Raw genomic sequence first — 20,423 nt, forward strand, 5'->3', positions numbered from 1 at the left:
GCAGTGTGCCGCCCTGCGGGTGCCAGCCCCGCCCCGGGACGCCCCGCCCCTGATCGCGCGTGCATAGGGCTCAGCGCGCCCGCTACAAGGCCGGCAGGAGGGGCGACACGCGGGAGTCTGGGCGAGGGCTGGATCCGGTAGGAGAATCGCGTGGTCCGTAGGGACTTACAGGCGGCTGAAGTAGTCTTCGCCCGAACCTCTGCCTTCCCTGGCCATCCTCCATTTGCCCTCCAGCACTGTCTTTCTGTTGGGCGCCGTACACCTCACGGAGGGAGGGCGCTTTGCTGCCTCAGGCCTGGCACGAACGCTGCTGGGCGGAAGAGGCCCTGGGGGTGGACCTTCCTAGGAAATTTCTAGAAAACGACCCTGGGGTGGGCAGGACGGCCCAGCGTCCCTGAGTGTGGCCGCGGTCCTGGGGCGCAGTTCAGAGGGGCAGGGAGGCCTCGGGGTCACCTCAGGCAGGAGGGTCGAGAGTCAGGGTCAGGGTTACCTCAGGAGGGTCACGGGTCGGGTCGGGTCGGGGTCCCCTGAAGCAGGGAGAGTTGTGAGGCTGGGTTGGGGGTCACCTTGGACGGGAGGGTCCCGAGGCCCGACAGGGATCACCGGGGGCGGAGGGTCTCGAGGCGTGGGCGGCGCGTGGCTAACAGTCCACGCGGGCTGGCCCCTCGGCTCCCGACTGCCCAGGTCGTGAGCGCCGCCAGCGGCCCATCATTTCCGAGGATCCTCCCGCGGCCCGACGTGCACCTGCCGGCTGGCTGCCCAACTGCCCTGCTTCCCTCTGCCCAGCCTCTGGCGGCTCCTGGTTGAGGTGGCGGCTCCTGGTTGAGGTCGCCGTCCCAGGACACCGCCTGCTGACCAGCCAGGCCCCGCCCCCGCTCCAAGCGCGCCTCTGGAATGAGGACAAGACTGACTGAATCGTAAAGTAATGACCCAATTCGGGAGGCAGACCTCTGCCCCCCAAGACTGTTTATGGATTAGTGATAAGAGTGTCTCAGTGCTCCATTTGTTTACTTAACATCTTTTATTATCTGAAGTAGTGTTATTTACTTGTTTGTTTATTTTTTTCTGTCTCTCACCAGAAGATGGGCTCCATGAGTAAAGGGACTTTGTCTAGTTCATGGCTACATCCCAGGGTCCTAGCATGTCTGGCACAGAGGAGGCATTTGATAGATATTTGTTGAATGAAAGGGTCACAAAGACCTGGCTTCAAATCTTGACCCTATCCCCTAACTAGTGCAGGCATGGCATTTAAACTTCCTGAACCTCAATTTCCTATCCCTGAAATTAAAATAATACCAAACTCAAAGGTAATTAGTATTTCAAAGTGAAATGAGAAAAAAACATAAGTGCTTATCGCAATACCTGGCACATAAATGCCAAATAAATGGTAGTATAATGGAAATATAACTAGAGACTTATATAGTCTGGTCTCTGTAATGAGGATTCAGAAAAAAAAATTGAAGGCAATTACTGGATAGGTAGAAGAGTGGATTATTAGTATGTGACAAACATCTTAAAAACCGTCTCTCCCCATTATTCCTCACAGACTGCACCCCTTCCCTCCCAACAAAAGTGCTGGGAAAAACTCTGTGAACCTGGCTGACTCGTCCTTCTCTTCACCCTGCTTCTCTTAATCTTTTTTAATTTCAGGAACCCATCCTTTCCATTTCTAACTTACATTGGTTACACCTTGCAATTTTTTTTCAAACCCCTTCTAAACCTGATCCCAGTTTTGCATAACCAAATCCAGAAACAGAACTGGCTGACTCAGAATTTCCCTTATATGGAAAGTGAGGGTAGGGGCACAGGAAAAAGAATGACCATGCAGATCAAGACAGACATCTGGGGACTTCCCTGGTGGCGCAATGGTTAAGAATCCGCCTGCCAATGCAGGGGACACGGGTTCGAGCCCTGGTCCAGGAAGATCCCACATGCTGCGGAGCAACTAAGCCCGTGTGCCACAACTACTGAGCCTGTGCTCTAGAGCCTGGGAGGCACAACTACTGAGCCCACGTGCCACAACTGTTGAAGCTTGAGCGCCTAGAGCCCATGCTCTGCAGCAAGAGAAGCCACCACAATGAGAAGCCTGCGCACTGTAACAGAGTGGGCCCCGCTCGCCGCAACTAGAGAAAGCCCGTGTGCAGCAACAAAGACCCAACACAGCCAAAAATAAATAAATAAATAAATTTATTAAGAAAAAAAAAACAACTGCAAAGAATTCTATATCTTTGTTCTTAATCATGTTAGGGTGCCTGCTATTGTAATTATTATCAATTATCATAATCATGAACGGGAGGGTGTGAAGGTCACTGGCAAAGGCAGATGGTCACATGCAAAGATTCCAGGCTCTAGACTCCTGTTCAAAAACAACTGCCCACAGTGGGCTGGATGCTTTTCAACAATCAACTGAAAAATCTTCTTCTGATGCTTTTCAACAATCACTGAAAAATCCACCAATGTTCTGCTCAAGGCCCACTACTGAAAAAAACAGAACAAACCTAGATGCTCCATCTAGTCTTCTCCTTCCATCGGGAGGCCCACATAATGGTCATAATTTTGTTCAAAGTACACAGTAGAGATGAGACCGGAACCCAGGTGTTCAGGTTTGTGAGCTCTTTAATGTTCTCTGGTACGTGAATTACTCACATTTATATACCATGAATATATGCATAGAAATTACATGGTATACTTATTGGGATTCACATGGCTCAGACATTTCTCAAAGATTGATGGCAAATGTTAAAGTCGATGGTGTCACTCATAAACAAATGTTATGGCTTTACAAAAGGCAGTAAACTTAGTCATTATAATAGTTGGCCGACATACATAATAATATACCTATATATACTATATGCATTTTTAAAATGAAACCAATATTTTAGCACCTGTTTCTTTTGAGAGGCACAAATACTATCTAGCTATACCTACATATGCTTATATATGTATTTTTTTTGTATGGTAGTTACTGATATTCAATGCAGAATTAATTTAATTTAATTTAATTACTTGGTTGCTCTGGATCTTAGTTGTGGCAGGCGGCCTCCTTAGTTGCAGCATGCAAACTCTGAGTTGTTTCATGCGTGTGGGATCTAGTTCCCCTACCAGGGATCGAACCCGGGCCTCCTGCATTGGGAGCACAGAGTCTTACCCACTGCACCACCAGGGAAGTCCCCAATGCAGAATTTTAGAATGGGGCTTTTCCAGTTGCTTCCATAGGACTATGTTATAATTGGGGGATGCCTTCTAAACTAAGGGCTGTACACATACTCCTTCATTCAGTGATTAAGAGGCATTATATTGCAGTGGTTAAAACTGGTTATGGACTCTGGCCACACAGCCTCAAATTGAATCCCAGATCTTAATGTCTTAACTTTCTGTGCCTTGGTTTCCTTGTGTAAAATGGGGATTGTATAGTACCCACTTCATAGGATTGTTGTGAGTATTCGATGTATCAAAACATATAAATCCATGGTATATTTCTCCATCTGTTTGTATCATCTTTAATTTCTTTCATCAGTGTCTTATAGTTTTCTGCATACAGGTCTTTTGTCTCCTTGGGTAGGTTTATGCCTAGGTATTTTATTCTTTTTGTTGCAGTGGTAAATGGGAGTGTTTCCTTAATTTCTCTTTCAGATTTTTCACCATTAGTGTATAGGAATGCAAGAGATTTCTATGCATTAATTTTGTATCCTGCTACTCTACCAAATTCATTGATTAGCTCTAGTAGTTTTCTGGTAGCATCTTTAGGATTCTCTATGTATAATGTCATGTCATCTGCAAACAGTGACAGTTTTACTTCTTTCCTGATTTGGATTCCTTTTACTTCTTTTTCTTCTCTGATTTCTGTGGCTAAAACTTCCAAAACTATGTTGAATAAGAGTGGTGAGAGTGGGCAACCTTGTCTTGTTCCTGATCATAGTGGAAATTGTTTCAGTTTTTCACCATTAAGAACAATGTTGGCTGTGGGTTTGTCATATATGGCCTTTATTATGTTGAGGTAGGTTCCCTCTATGCCCACTTTCTGGAGAGTTTTTTATCATAAATGGGAGTTGAATTTTGTCAAAAGCTTTTTCTGCATCTATTGAGATGATCATATGGTTTTTATCCTTCAATTTGTTAATATGGTGTATCACATTGATTAATTTGTGTATATTGAAGAATCCTTGCATTCCTGGAATAAACCCCACTTGATCATGGTGTATGATCCTTTTAATGTGCTGTTGGATTCTGTTTCCTAGTATTTTGTTGAGGATTTTTACATCTATGTTTATCAGAGATATTGGGCTGTAGTTTTCTTTTTTTGTGACATCTTCATCTGGTTTTAGTATCAGGGTGATGGTGGCCTTTTAGAATGAGTTTGGGAGTGTTCCTCCCTCTGCTATATTTTGGAAGAGTTTGAGAAGGATAGGTGTTAGCTCTTCTCTAAATGTTTGATAGAATTCGCCTGTGAAGCCATCTGGTCCTGGGCTTTTGTTTGTTGGAAGATTTTTTTTTTTTTTTTTTTTTTTTTGGTGGTACGCGGGCCTCTCACTGTTGTGGCCTCTCCCGTTGCGGAGCACAGGCTCCGGATGCACAGACCCAGTGGCCATGGCTCACAGGCCTAGTTGCTCCGCGGCATGTGGGATCTTCCCGGACCAGGGCACGAACCCGTGTCCCCTGCATCAGCAGGGGGACTCAACCACTGCGCCACCAGGGAAGCCCTGTTGGAAGAGTTTTAATCACAGTTTCAGTGCTTGTGATTGGTCTGTTTATATTTTCTATTGCTTCCTGGTTCAGTCTCAGAAGGTTGTGCTTTTCTAAGAATTTGTCCATTTCTTCCAGATTGTTCGTTTTATTGGCATATAGTTGCTTGTAGTAATCTGTCATGATCCTTTGTATTTCTGCAGTGTCAGTTGTGACGTTTCCTTTTTCATTTCTAATTCTGTTGATTTGAGTCTTCTCCCTTTTTTTCTTGATGAGTCTGGCTAATGGTTTATCAATTTTGTTTATCTTCTCAAAGAACCAGCTTTTAGTTTTATTGATCTTTGCTATTGTTTCCTTCATTTCTTTTTCATTGATTTCTGATCTGATCTTTATGATTTCTTTCCTTATGCTAACTTTGGGGATTTTTTTGTTCTTCTTTCTCTAATTGCTTTAGGTGTAAGGTTAGGTTGTTTATTTGAGATGTTTCTTGTTTCTTGAGGTAGGATTGTATTGCTATAAACTTCCCTCTTAGAACTGCTTTTGCTGCATCCCATAGGTTTTGGGTCATCGTGTTTTCATTGTGATTTGTTTCTAGGTATTTTTTGATTTCCTCTTTGATTTCTTCAGTGATCTCTTGGTTATCTACTAGTGTATTGTTTAGCCTCCATGTGTTTGTATTTTTTACAGCTTTTTTCCTGTAATTCATATCTAGTCTCATAGCATTGTGGTCAGAAAAGATACTTGATACGATTTCAATTTTCTTAAATTTACCAAGGCTTGATTTATGACCCAAGATACACTCTATCCTGGAGAATGTTCCTTGAGTACTTGAGAAGAATGTGTATTCTGTTGTTTTTGGATGGAATGCCCTATAAATATCAATTAAGTCCATCTCGTTTAATGTGTCATTTAAAGGTTGTGTTTCCTTATTTATTTTCATTTTGGATGATCTGTCCATTGGTGAAAGTGGGATGTTAAAGTCCCCTACTATTATTGTGTTACTATCGATTTCCCCTTTTATGGCTGTTAGCATTTGCCTTATGTATTGAGATGCTCCTATGTTGGGCGCATAAATATTTACAATTGTTATATCTTCTTTGAATTGATCCCTTGATCATTATGTAGTGTCCTTCTTTGTCTCTTGTAATAGTCTTTATTTTAAAGTCCATTTTGTCTGGTATGAGAATTGCTACTCCAGCTTTCTTTTGATTTCCATTTGCATGGAATATCTTTTTCCACCCCCTCACTTTCCGTCTGTATGTGTCCCTAGGTCTGAAGTGGGTCTCTTGTAGACAGCATAGGTATGGGTCTTGTTTTTGTATCCATTCAGCCAGTCTGTGTCTTTTGGTGGGAGCATTTAATCCATTTACATTGAAGGTAGTTATCGATATGTATGTTCCTATTACCATTTTCTTAATTGTTTTGAGCTTGTTATTGTAGGTCTTTTCCTTCTCTTGTGTTTCCTGCCTAGAGAAGTTCCTTTAGCATTTGTTGTAAAGCTGGTTTGGTGGTGCTGAATTCTCTTAACTTTTGCTTATCTGTAAAGGTTTTAATTTCTCCATTGAATCTGAATGAGATCCTTGCTCCGTAGAGTAATCTTGGTTGTAGGTTTTTCCCTTTCATCACTTTAAATATGTCCTGCCACCCCCTTCTGGCTTGCAGAGTTTCTGCTGAAGATCAGCTGTTAACCTTATGGAGATTCCCTTGTATGTTATTTGTTGCTTTTCCCTTGCTGCTTTTAATATTTTTTCTTTGTATTTAATTTTTGATAGTTTGATTAATATGTGTCTCGGCGTGTTTCTCTTTGGGTTTATCCTGTATGGTACTCTCTGTGCTTCCTGGACTTGATTAAGTATTTCCTTTCCCATGTTAGGGAAGTTTTCAACTATAATCTCTTCAAATATTTTCTCAGACCCTTTCTTTTTCCCTTCTTCTTCTGGGACTCCTATAATTCAAATGATGTTGGGCTTCCCTGGTGGCGCAGTGGTTGAGAGTCCGCCTGCCGATGCGGGGGGGGGACGTGGGTTTGTGCCTGGTCCGGGAGGATCCAACGTGCTGTGGAGTGGCTGGGCCCGTGAGCCATGGCCACTGAGCTTGCACGTCTGGAGCCTGTGCTCCGCAATGGGAGAGGCCACAACGGTGAGAGGCCTGCATAACGCAAAAAAAAAAAAAAAAAAAAAAGGTGTTGTGTTTAATGTTGTCCCAGAGGTCTCTGAGACTGTCCTCAATTCTTTTCATTCTTTTTTCTTTATTCTGCTCCCTGGCAGTTATTCCCACCGTTTTATCTTCCAGCTCACTTATCCGTTCTTCTGCCTCAGTTATTCTGCTATTGATTCCTTCTAGAGTATTTTTAATTTCAGTAATTGTGTTGTTCATCACTGTTTGTTTGCTCTTTAGTTCTTCTAGATCCTTGTTAAATGATTCTTGTATTTTCTCCATTCTGTTTCCGAGATTTTGGATCATCTTTACTATCATTACTCTGAATTCTTTTTCAGGTAGTTTGCCTATTTCGTCTTCCTTTCCAATTTGGATTCCTTTCATTTCTTTTTCTTGTCTGATTGCTATGGCTAGGACTTTCAATACTACGTTGAATGAAAGTGGCAAGAGTGGACATCCTTGTCTTATTCCTGATCTTAGAGGAAATGCTTTCAGCTTTTCACTGTTGAGTATTATGTTAGCTGTGGGCTTATCATATATGGCCCTATTAGGTTGTGGAATGGTCCCTCTATACCCACTTTGTGGAGAGTTTTTATCATAAATTGATGTTAAATTTTGTTAAAAGCTTTTTTTTGCATCTATTGAGAAATCATATGGTTTTTATTCTTCAGTATGTTAATGTGGTATATCATATGGATTGATATGTGGATATTGAGCCACCTTTGCATCCTTGGGATATATCCCACCTGATCATGGTGTATGATCCTTTTAATGTGTTGTTGAATTTGGTTTGCTAATATTTTGTTGAGAATTTTTGCATCTATGTTCACCAGTGATATTGGCCTGTAATTTACTTTTTTTGTGTGATATTTTTGTCTGGTTTTGTTATCAGGGTGATGCTGGCCTCATAGAATGAGTTTGGAAGCATTCCTTCCTTTGCAACTTTTTGGAATAGTTTAGAAGGATAAATCTTAACTCCCTTTTTTATTCTTAATTAATATGTCAGTGTGTTGGCTCCCTTTTTGTGTTGACTTGGTGTGCTAGTGGATTATTTATTTTAGGGGTTTTATTTCCCAACTGTCAATCCTTCTTTTCTCTTTTTAAATTTAAACTCTCTGCTATGAAACAATATCTTGTGTTTCTAAGAAATTTAGAATTAAGAAAACACATTACATAAACAATTCTTTCAATTGGAAAGGGTTGTTATACACTAGAGATAGTCATACGTACTATAACAGTGATCCTCTTCTTGCCAGAATCTCAACTATCATATTTTAAAAATACCTTTCAAGTTATAACTACATAAACGGAACATTTGATTACATCTATATTTTGTTTAAGAAGGACTGCCTTTCTTTCCTCTCATCAACAACACTTTCATTAAGCTAAAGCATCATACACATCCTTAGTATCCCTAACAGTGGGTGATAAAGATGTTAATGACCTATAAGAAGCTCTTGCAGCTGTGTAACTGCACAGACCTAGTTCCTTGAATCAGTTTAAGGAACTGTATGGTCCGTGTAATAAAAAATTACACACATTCCCAATTAATTGATTTTTAATTTAATTTGTATGACTTTTAAAATTTTCTAATTTAATAGTGAAGGGGTTTAGGATTATGAATTTTCCTGTTGATACAATTTTGCATCGGTATAGTTTTTTAAATAGAGTTTATTTTTTAGAGCAGTTTTAGGTTCACAGCAAGATTTAGAGGAAGATACAGAGATTTTCCATATACTCCTTGTCCCCTTACAGACACAGCCTCTTCCATTATAAACATCATTATTCCCCAAAGTCCATAGTTTACAGTAGGGTTCACTCTTGGTGTTGTACATTCTATGGGTCTTGACAAATGTATAATGACATGTATCCACCATTATAGTATCATACACAATAATTTCACTGCCCTAAAAATCCTCTGTGGGTCACCAATTCATCCCTCCCTCCCCAACAACCCCAGGCAACCACTGATCCTTTCACTGTCTCCATAGTTTTGCCTTTTCCAGAATGTCATATCATTGAAATCTTACAGTGTGTAGGCTTTTCAGATTGGCTTCTCTCACTTAGTAATATGCATTTAAGTTTTCTCCATGTCTTTCATGGTTGATAGTTCATTTTTTTTAGCACTGAATAATATTTCATTGTCTATGTGTACCACAGGTTGTTTTCCATTCACCTACTGAAGAACATCTTGGTTGTTTCCAAGTTTGGGCAATTGTGAGTAAAATTGCTATAAACATCTGTGTGCCGATTTTTGTATGGACATAGTTTTTCATCTCATTTGGGTAAATGCCAAGGAGCACATTTGCTGAATTGTATGGTAAGAATATGTGTACTTTTGTAGGAAACTGCAAAACTGTCTTCCAAAGTGGCTGTTCCATCTTGTATTCCTACCATTAATGAATGAGACTTCCTGTTGTTCCATGTCCTAGCCAGCATTTGATATTGTCAGTATTTTGGATTTTGGCCCTTCTAATAGGTGTGTAGTGGTATCTCATTGTTGTTTTAATTTGCAATTCACTATGATGAATGATGTTGAGCCTCTTTTTATGTACTTATTTGTCATTTCCTTAGTTCAGGTCTTTTGCTCATTAAATTTTTTTTCATTTTTTAAATCTGATTGTTCATTTTCTTACTATTGAGTTATATGAGTTCTTTTTATATTTTGGATAACAATCCTTTATGACATATGTCTTCTGTAAATGTTTTCTGCCAGTCTATGGCCTATAGAGTCTCATTTTCCTGGTCTATGTAGTGTTTTGTGGTTTAGGAGAGAGTTTTTAATTTTCAAAGGTTTGCAGTGTTTTTTTTTTTGTTTTTTTGTTTGTTTTTCCTGTGCTTAGTACTTTTATTTTATTAATATTTACTTTCAGTGCATTTTGGTCTAGGAATATGGTCAGCATTATTCAACTTTTTAGAATCTGACATTTTCTTTATGGTTGACACAACTCTGTCTTCATGAATAGTCCATGGATGTGTATGAACTTTTCTGACCCACTTATATTGACCCCTTTTTCATATGGTGGACGTTTTGACCCCAAAGATGATTTGAATGCCCACTTTAAGTCAGAATTACACCAGCAATGATGAATTTTCATTTAGAAAGTATTTTCAACAAGAACTCCACTAAGCTAATTTCAGTGAACCACATCAATATCTCAGTCCTTTTGGAGTCAGGGGTCAAGTCTTCTAGAAGTAGTAAACTGAGAACCTGAGAGACCTTATCTGTAGAAAGAGACAGAACTCCATGGCTGCCATCCAAACTCAAGTCCTGTGGTTGGACAGAGTATCTGGTTTTAGTTCCTAGCTTAAGGAGCCAACATAATGTAAATTGACTGGCAACTGACTGATATTTTACTGGAGTTTTATTTCTGGGGCATGGGGGGAATGTTTAATAAGCAAAATTCTGTGATTGTTCAACCCCTAAGTTAGTCTCTAGGTGTTTCTCAAAATCACACCAGTAAGAAGTGGGCTACTAAGGTTCTGCAGCTGCTCAGAAGGGAAATTGCCTCCTATTCCCTACTTACGAAAGGCCATGAAGTATGGCAAATACAACCAGTTTTCCCTCTTTCAGTGTATGTTGGATGACTTGGGTCTTTTAGCCCAAACTACCATAGCCCAGGGAGTCACATGTAGACCAGGACCAGAGAAATGCGCATTGCCCAGACAGCCTAGCCTTGATCTTGGATACAGAAACTGCACAAAACCTAGCAGATCTTTTGAAGAGGGAGCAAGTGTGTTTTATGTTGCACATAGTTGGTTTATTATATTAGGCTGAGAAGTTTGGAAATTTTGTATGTAGGAAGGATTTCTGTTTTGTGGAGAGCAAAGGAGGTATGCTTTGTGCACACACACCCCATTTCTGCTGGTAATAGAAACCTTCTTTGGTGTGTGTATGTGTGTGTGGGGTAACTATTCCATATAGTTCAGGAGGTGCTGACCTCTTCTCCCCCATTTTCCATACCCTCCTTCCACCTGCCACTCTGCTGGGACCCAAGCTAACCCAATAAGCGTCCTCCTAGGAACTACCAGGAAGGAGACACTCTTCTCTCTGGGATTTTGATATAAGCCTAGAGCTCCTGGGGGCCATCTCCGCCCCCCACCCCACCATGTATTTAGAGACTGCCTGACAAGAAGATACACAAAGGAAAGTAGAATGAAGAGAGAGAGAGAGACAAACTTTGATTACATTATTTGAATACTTGGATTCAGCTGTGTTCTGTAGTTTATTCCACTTTGGACTGGAAAGTAATGTGAGTAATGAATCCTTTTCGGGGGGAGGGCGGGTGCTTAAGCTAGGTTGAATTGGACTTCTGATACTTGTAACTGAAACAAGAAAAGAAGTGGATGACATTGAGATATCTTTCAGAGACAGAACCATCAGGACTTACTGATGGATTTGATATGAGAGGTGAGGGAAAGAGATTAAGGTTAAAACCTAAATTTTTGGCTTAAGCAGCTGGTATAGACTTACCATTTACTGAGGTGGATAGTAGAAAAGGCAGAGAGGATAAAATCAAGAGTACCTTTGTGGACACTTCAAGTTTGAGATGCGCATTAAATTCAGTGCCCACTACAAGTACTTTCTTGTGAAAGCTGCCCCATTTCTGAGTTATTTGGAATCATTTGAGCACTGATTGCATTTCATCCTCAATTTTTTTCAAGGGTGTTTATGGGTCCATCGATGTTTGCGAGCTTGAAAATGTCTGCCTGTTAACTTAGTTGATTATAACATCTTAGAATTGTACTCTTTTAATTTTTATTTATTTATATTTTTTGCGGTACGCGGGCCTCTCACTGCTGTGTCCTTTCCCATTGCGGAGCACAGGCTCCGGACGCACAGGCTCAGCGGCCATGGCTCACGGGCCCAGCCGCTCGGCGGCATGTGGGATCCTCCTGGACCGGGGCACGAACCCGCGTCCCCTGCATCGGCAGGCGGACTCTCAACCACTGCACCACCAGGGAAGCCCCAGAATTGTACTCTTTTGCCTCCATCCTCTGAGGATATTCCTGTACTGTCTGCTGACAGTCTCTGGGGAGAGGACTGAGAGAGGGTGGACTGATTTTCTCCCTTCTGGTCAGTGATTTGAGTTGGTATTTTGGGGGTTTTTTTTTGCCTGGATGCTTGTAGGAGTCTTTCTTTATCCTTGAAGTTCAGTGATTCACCAGGATGGTCTCTATTTTTACAGTTCTATTTAGGTTTTTATTGGAACATGAGGATCTTTAAAACACTTTTTTTTTTCTGATTTAGCTATTCCTTCATTTGACACATTTTCTCCTAATACACACGTATTTAAATATATATATATATTTCTGTTCTAATTATGCCATTTGCCATGGATTGAATTGTATTCCCCTAAAATTCATATGTTGAAGCCCGAACTCCCAATGGGACTCATCTGGAGATAGAGTTTTTAGGTAATTGAGGTTAAATGAGGCCATAAGAGTAGGGCCCTAATCTGATAGGACTGGTCCTATAAGAAGAGGAAAAGAGAGGGAAGTCTTTCTCCATCATGGGTGGACACGGTGAGAAGGTGGCCATCTGTAAGCCAAGAAGTAAGCTCTCACTGGGACCTGATTATGCTGGCACCCTGATCTCAGTCTTCTAGCCCCCAGAACTGTAAGAAAATAAATTTCTGTTGTTTAAGCCATCGAGTCTATGGTATTTGTTATGGCAGCCCAAGAAGACCAACACAGCATTCTCTATTTCAGGAATATTAATTATCTGCATCTTGCATATCTTTTAATCTTTTCTATCTATAATCTTATTTCTATTTTTTTGTGTCTATTCTTTTTCTCATATATTTTCTCACATTTATTATAAATAAGAAAATATATTTTCTCACATATATCTTGCAGATCCCAGATTTCTGCTAGTACATAGAGCTCTTCCTTTTTTTTCAAGATTGCACATTACTTCATTGTTAGATAAATAATAGTTTTTATAACTAATCCCCTATTGATGAATACTGGGCTGTTTACAATTCTTTGCTGTCATGAACACTGCTGCAATGAATAACCTTGTACATATGTCATTTCATACTTGTGCAAGTATGTCTGTAGAGTAGATTCCTAGAAGTGGGATTGGTGGGTCAAAGGGTAGTAATATGTTCTTGTAGAAATTCTGAATAGTTGCTGTGTTGCTTATTTTAAGCCCATTTTTTCTTTTTCTATCTCAGTCATCTGTTTTCCCAAATATAGCATAAATGGACTTTCCTTAATCCCCTTCCTACTTATCTGGGGCCTGTTTGAATCCTGTCCTCATAATTGAGCTTGAGGCTGATAATTCATCATAGTTTGTGTTTGGTTGTGATGTTGTGATCCTGCAGAAATGACTGAGGCCTTTATTCTGACTGCATTGCAGCCTGGCTTCTCTCTGCCCAGGCCTGCTTCCTTTACTCTCCAAAGCACTGATTTTGAGAGTGCTCTCCAGTAAACTTCCTGTGCAGAAATCTCCATCTCAGTGTCAGCTCTTGGTTTTAAAATGCATTTCCCTGATGACCAGATAGGTTGAACACTTTTTCATGTTTATTAGCCATTTGGTATTCTATTTTGGAAGTCATCTGTTCAAATCTCTTGCCTATTTTTCTACTGGGATGTCTGTCTTTTTCTTAGTGACTTATAGGAGCTCTTTAAATATTCTGTATACCAGTTGTTTGTCAGATGTATGTATTATAGATGTTGTAGATGTCTTTCATGGAACAAAGATACTTAACTTTGATATAATTCCATTTAGCGTTTTTTCTTTATATTTAGTGGTTTGCAGCTAACCCAATGAAGTAGGTTTACCTACTTCAAGGTCATGAATATGTTCTATTTTTTTTTCCTTAAAAACTTCATTGTTTTACCTTTCACATTGCGATCTCTATTTCCCCTGAAGTGCTGTTCTGTGTGCGGTGGAGGCAGGAGTCAATATACATTGTTTTCCATGTGGACAGCCAATTGACTCTGAGCCATTTGTTGAAGACTGTTTCCCTGTGTTCTGCAGTGTCAGCTTTGTTATAAATCAAGTGACCTTATACCTGTGAGGTCTTGCTAGACTTTTATTCTGTTTCATTTGTCCTTAAGTTTGCTTATCCTTAAGTGCATCTCTTTTGATTCTCACTTTACTTGTGCTATAATGTTTTCCTTTGTATATATTATTTTCCTTTACTAGGCTTATTTTCCACTGCTGGGTTCCATGAAAATGAGCTCCATTACTGGTCTTTTTATGATATCATTTTGCTCAGACACAGTGCCTTCAAAACATAATTGCTTTAATGCATAATTGCCAGTTATTGTACATTACAAGCATCTAAATAAACTTTTAAAAAAAATTAATTTATTTATGGCTGTGTTGGGTCTTCGTTGCTGCGTGCAGGCTTTCTCTAGTTGCATCTAGTTGCAGCGAGCGAGGGCTACTCTTCGTGGCAGTGTGCGGGCTTCTCATTGCGGTGACTTCTGTTTGTTGCGGAGCATGGGCTCTAGGTGTGCGGGCTTCAGTAGTTGTGGCACATGGGCTCTAGAGCACAGGCTCAGTAGTTGTGGCGCACAGGCTTAGTTGCTCCGTGGCATGTGGGATCTTCCTGGACCAGGGCTCGAACCTGTGTCCCCTGAATTGACAGGTGGATTCTTAACCACTGCGCCACCAGGGAAGCCCAATAAACGTTCTTTTAAAAGAAACAGTCTACCTGTATTATCACAAACTTTAAAAAGATATGAAAACCTCTACCTGCTCTTATTTTTTTCCTGTCCATTGAACTGTAAATGTGGTTGGAGAAAACCGTGTATTCTCATTGTCCCTGGCTGTTACTTTTTATTTGTGTTGCACCAGTAATGAGCCAAAATACTTCCTCATCTACATGGTGAGGGTTAGGGTTGGCAAATTCTAACACCGACTTTTAAAGAATTAAATGCTGAATGTTTTGGGATTCTTTTTTTTTTTTTTTTTTTTGCGGTACGCGGGCCTCTCACTGTTGTGGCCTCTCCCGTTGCGGAGCACAGGCTCCAAACGCACAGGCTCAGCAGCCATGGCTCACGGGCCTAGCCTCTCCGCGGCATGTGGGATCTTCCCGGACCGGGGCATGAACCTGTGTCCCCTGCATCGGCAGGCAGACTCTCAACCACTGCGCCACCAGGGAAGCCCTGAATGTTTTGGTAGGTGGATATTGTTCCTGGTTCTTCACTCTTTCCTTGTATGAAATTTTACATCTGTGCCCTTTACCATGTGATGCTGCAGTGCCCCCCACTAGAGTAGTCAGAGTTTCTTTCCCTGTTGTGCTAATACCGGGCTTGGCTCTGGGGTTTGCTCTGGCCAGTGGAATGCTTAGCAAGTGTTGTATGAGCAGAAGCTTTCAGCATATCTGTGTGGTTTGGCTTGGCCTCTTGCTATTAGAACAACATGCTCCAGCTGGAAGCTGGTCTGAGGAGACACATAGAGCAAATCTGTATTAGTTTGCTAGGGCTGCTATAACACAATACCACAGATAAGGTGACTTAAAGAACAGAAATTTATTTTCTCACAGTTTTGGAGCCTAGAAGTCCAAGATCTAGGTGTCAGCAGGTTTGCGCTCTTCTGAGACTTTTTTCTTCGACTTGCAGGTGGCTGTCTTCTTGCTGTGTCCTCACATGGTCTTTCCTCTGTGCCCATGCATCCCTGGCTCCTCTTTGTGCATCCAGATTTCCTCCTCTTCTAAGAACACCAGTCAGATTGGATTAGGGCCCACCCTAACAACCTCATTTAAACTGAATCACCTCTTTAAAGGCCCTAACTCCAAATGCAGTCACATTCTGAGGTACTGAGGGTTAGGACTTCAACATGTGAATTTGGTGGGGGAGAAACAATTGAGCCCATGACAGGCCTGAAGATAAGACCAGGCAATCCCAGGAGGCCAGTACAGCCACAACTTTCCAGCAGACCCATAAGCAGGAAATAAATGCCTGTTGTTGTAGGCCACTGAGTTCTGGTGTGGTGTTTGCCATATACGTTTATGGCAGCAATAGCTGACTAAATAAGTGTATCACTACATTCACTACTTTTGTTCATCGAGGGGAAATTCACATAACACATAATTAGCCATTTTAAATTGTACAATTCAGTGATATTTCATGTACTATTCATAATGCTGTTTCTTTAATTTCTTTCTTTTTTTTTTTTTGGCCGCGTGGTGCGGCGTGCGAGATCTTAGTTCCACAACCAGAGATCGAACCTGTGCCCCCTGCATTGGGAGCATGGATTCATAACCACTGGACTTCCAGGGAAGTCCCAGTTTCTTTAATTTCTAATGCACAATGTCAGAGATACTTTAACTGGAGGAAAAGTATGCATATTTCCTCAATGGAAAAATGTTTTTCTGAAAAAGAAAAGCTCATTGTGGTAGTATCTAAAAATTAAAGCATATGTTACACTTGGGAAACAAAGACTGAAAAGGGAAGTAACTTGGTGCTATCCAAAGTGTTTTTCTTTCCTCACAATCACGTCTGTTCCAACCACATGCCTACAAAAATTGCCTACCCTTTAATTAATTAATTCATTCATTCAGTATTGCTGAATGACTACCACATACTGGCCCTACTCTTGTGTCTGTGGATTCAATGGTGAAGAAAAAAAAAAAGACAAAAAAATTCCCTGCCTTCATGGAGCATGTGAATTCTAGTAGGGAAATCATATTAAATCGATAAATATGTTAAATAAATACCACGTTAAATAGTTTAAAAGTGCTAAGAAGCAAAAATAACAGGGAAGATTGATACAAAATGTTTAGTGGTTTTGAAATTTTATATAGGATGATCAGGAAAGGCCTCATTGAGAAAGTGACTTTTAAATAAAGATCTGAAAGAAGTAGGAGAGCTAGCTATGTCAACACATGAGGGAAGTGTGTGCTGGGCAGAGGAAATAGCAAATGCAAAGGTTTGAGGCAGAACTGTGGTTTCTCTGTTCTAGGTCTGTGATACAGGAGCGGGAGAAGGAGGGAAAGTAGACCAGGAAATGAAGTGAGAAGAGATGAGCGAGGTAACGGGGTGTATCCCCTAGAGCTTTGTAGCTCATCATAAAGGCTAGGCTCTTTCTTGGAGCGAAATGCAAGCCATTAGAGAGTTTTGAGCAAAGGAGTGGGTGTGACCTGACTTGAACAGGATCACTCTTGCTACTGCAGGGAGAATGGATCACAGGGTGGCAGGAGCAGACACATTGATACCACTGAGGAGGCTCTTGCAGAAATCCAGGCAAGAGATGAGGTGGTGTTGGACCAGGGTGATAAGAGAAGGGGTGGTGAAAAGAGATTGAATTCTGGGTATATTTTTTAAGTACAGTCAGTAACCCTGTGTAACTCAAAGAGTGGAACTGACATTCATTGAGATGAGGAAGACTGTAGGATGATCTGTTTTAGAAGAAATATGAGTAGCCCCGTTTTGACGGGTTAAGTGGAGATGGCAAGCAGGCAGTTGGGCATTTGGGTCTAGAGTTAGAGGCAAGGTCAAGGCTGGAAATATAAATTTAAAAGTCATCATGTAGGGCTTCCCTGGTGGTGCAGTGGTTGAGAGTTCGCCTGCCGATGCAGGGGACACGGGTTCGTGCCCCGGTCCGGGAAGATCCCACATGCTGCGGAGCGGCTGGGCCCGTGAGCCATGGCCGCTGAGCCTGCGCGTCCAGAGCCTGTGCTCCGCAACGGGAGAGGCCACAACAGTGAGAGGCCCACGTACCACAAAAAAAAAAAGTATAAAAGTCATCATGTAGATGGATTTAAACCCAAAATAGTGAGTGAGAGCACCTTCAGAGTGAGTGCCGCTGGAAAAGAGATGAGTCCACAGATGGAGCCCTGGAGCACATTAATATTTAGAGGGTGGGGAAGGGAGGAGGAGTCACCAAAAAAGAGAAGGAACTGCTAGAAAGGAAGGAGGAAAAGTAGTCCAGAACGATGTTCTGAAAGCCTAAGAGAAGAAAGCTTTTCAAGGATGAAAGAGTAATTCAACATTTTTATGTTACGCATAATATTTGCCCCATTTGTTTCCCAACTAGTGATGATCCCTCCTCTTCAGCTAGAAAAATGACGATGTTCAGGAACTTAAAACTTCTTCTCTGGAAGAATTTCATTTTAAAGGTAGGTATGGTTATCTGTAGGGAAAATGTGAGTCTCCTTGGGAGGAACTGAAAGATTTAGTTAAATTCGTTTCTAATAATGGAGTAAAGAAAAAATTAAGAACTTTACTTGTAAAGGGGCCCTTTTCTGCAAATGAGCCATGTTTTCACAGTAGTTCTGTTAGCCCTAATTATTGAAGGTAGCATCATTGTTACTGATTTCTAGCCATTGTTATAGAAAAAATAAAAGGAGATGTTTCTAGCTAATTCTCATTGTTTTTTTCTTTGTCATGTGTTGTACAGGGAGGCTGGAAGAAATGAACGCATTCTTTTATTTATATATATAATATATATTTTAGTGAAGTAAAGTTGATTGAAAACATTCTTAATGGAAGAACATTTGCCACGTAGCCATTTAATGCTTGTGTTCTATTTTGGATTAACATACGGCTTTTGTTTTTATTTTAGAAACCAAAGACTCTGGTAACAGTCCTTGAAATCTTGATGCCATTACTATTTTCTGCAATTGTAATGTGTCTTCATTTTGGTAGTTTGCCAGGAAATAGACCTCCTGTCAACTACTGTGCAATTGATATCACTTCACTGCCAGAATTCTTCATTCAATATCCTCTGAAAAATAGATTTCAACTAGTTTATATCCCTTCCAAAAGTGAAACTTTGAAGAGTATCACTGAAAGTGTGGAAAAAACCTTTGGTGTTGAGTTTGAAGGTTAGACATAAAGATGCGGGAAGGATAGAGAGGACATTTTTATAAAGTATAGTTTGAAGTTTTTTCCTGTGAGTTCTTACAATACTGATTCCAAATCTGGGGTCTCCGAATTCTGAACAGTCTGCAAAGGTGGTAGTTGGGGGAAACCAGTTCACAAAGTATAGTTACTATTTCACACAATGCACAAGAGACTTGTATATTTATGTCACAAGGCTTCAAGGCTAGTTAAAATGTTAAGTATTTGTTTTTAATTTACTGTAGCGACACTGGTTATCTCATATTAATCCTGGTTTGCAGTCATAATATGTCTCTGACTAATAAAAGACAGGAAACATTCAGAGTTTCTGAATTAGCCTTTTAACTGGTCTCTTCCCTCGTCTTCTTGTCCCATTCTCATCCAGTCTCTACGTGGAGCCAAAAAGATCTTTAAAAGATCTGTGGGATCTGGCCAGTCTCCCGATTCAGCCCCTTCAGTGACTTCCGTTGCACTGGCAGTCAACCAGACCCTTCCCCAGTCTTGCTGGCTTCCTCTCTTCCTTGGGCTCCCATACTGGTGGTGTTGCCACCTTTCAATTCCCGGAATCTGTGAGTCTTTCCTTCCTTCTGACAAAATGTTTTGCTCTTCCTGTGGGTTGCTCCTTTTTATCATTAAGGTTTCAGCTAAAATGGCACTTAGGAATGTAGGTTTTAGGTTTCCCATCTCTGCCTTTTTCTCTCTCACAGAATCCCATTGGATATGTTCATAGCATTTTGATAAATGTTTAATTACATTGCCACTCACTGCTTCTTGTGCACTGTCTGCCTTTCCTTGCTAGGTTCCACCTCCGTGAAGGCAGAAGACTATGTGTGTTTTGTTCATACACTGTGCCTGGCACACAGTAGGTACTCAATACATATTTATTGAATGAATGCAGTTAGGTAGATAAAATTTTTCAAAATATGGAGTAACTTTTCAAAGTTCCTATAATTGTAATATATGTTTTTATAAGGTATTCTAATAATATATAAGGTAGAACATGGAAAGAAAGAGCTCTCCTCTCTCAGCATTGAGTGCCACTCAATGAAGACAATTCTTTTAAAGGACCTCAGTGGTATAATGTGTGGGAACTACTGTTTTGAAAGTTGTGCTTTATGTTTGCCTAGTATTCTAAAATATTATTCTAATTCAGTTACCTTTTATAAGTATGAGATTACAAAATTAAAAGAAAAAAAACCCAGAATTCCTCCGTGGTGAGGTGATAAGTTAGATAAAACATGATGATAAAGAACAAGCCATAGGAAATAGGAGGGTGGTGTGTTTCAGGAGTCAGGGGCTATCCAGGCAGGGGCACAGCGAGTAGCCAGGCCCTGAGGTGTTTGAGGATCTGAAAGTCATCAAGGGAAGCTGAAGTAAGTTGAGAGAGTTAGATGAGGTTTGAAATGTCTGTAGGAGCCACATAATGCAGAGCTTTGCAGACCTTGTTAGAGTGTTAGGGTTTTCTTCTACATGCAGAAGGAGCCATTGAAGGGGTTTTAAGAAGACAGGTTATGCTGCAATGTAATTTGTCTTAAAAAGGTTTATCTGGTTATTCTCTGGAAGAGTGATTGGAAGGGACTAGAATTTGCAGACATCAGGAAGGGAAAGATGCCTTGCTAATTGCCAAATCCAGTGCTTTCTTTCCCATCTTCTTTTCTTTGTCCTCATTGTGACAGGGATGCTTTCATCCATCTCTTTGGAATTCTCTACTGCTTTGAATGCTGTGATACTGTAATCTTCATCTATTTTTACCTCCCTGCCATTTCCATTGGAGTCTTCCT

The 20,423-nt window shown here is 40.8% G+C and overlaps 1 long non-coding RNA gene across 1 annotated transcript; it reads left to right on the forward strand.

Annotated features, from left to right (window-relative positions):
* Positions 1–99: 99 nt before the first annotated feature.
* LOC132505026 (uncharacterized) lies at positions 100–19,501 on the forward strand. The gene is made up of 3 exons (XR_009535215.1): positions 100–137; positions 17,837–17,918; positions 19,442–19,501. It is a non-coding gene; the product is annotated as an uncharacterized LOC132505026 (long non-coding RNA).
* Positions 19,502–20,423: the final 922 nt, after the last annotated feature.

The sequence above is a fragment of the Lagenorhynchus albirostris genome, chromosome 15 (assembly GCF_949774975.1).
Source record: "Lagenorhynchus albirostris chromosome 15, mLagAlb1.1, whole genome shotgun sequence".
Lineage (NCBI taxonomy): Eukaryota > Metazoa > Chordata > Mammalia > Artiodactyla > Delphinidae > Lagenorhynchus > Lagenorhynchus albirostris.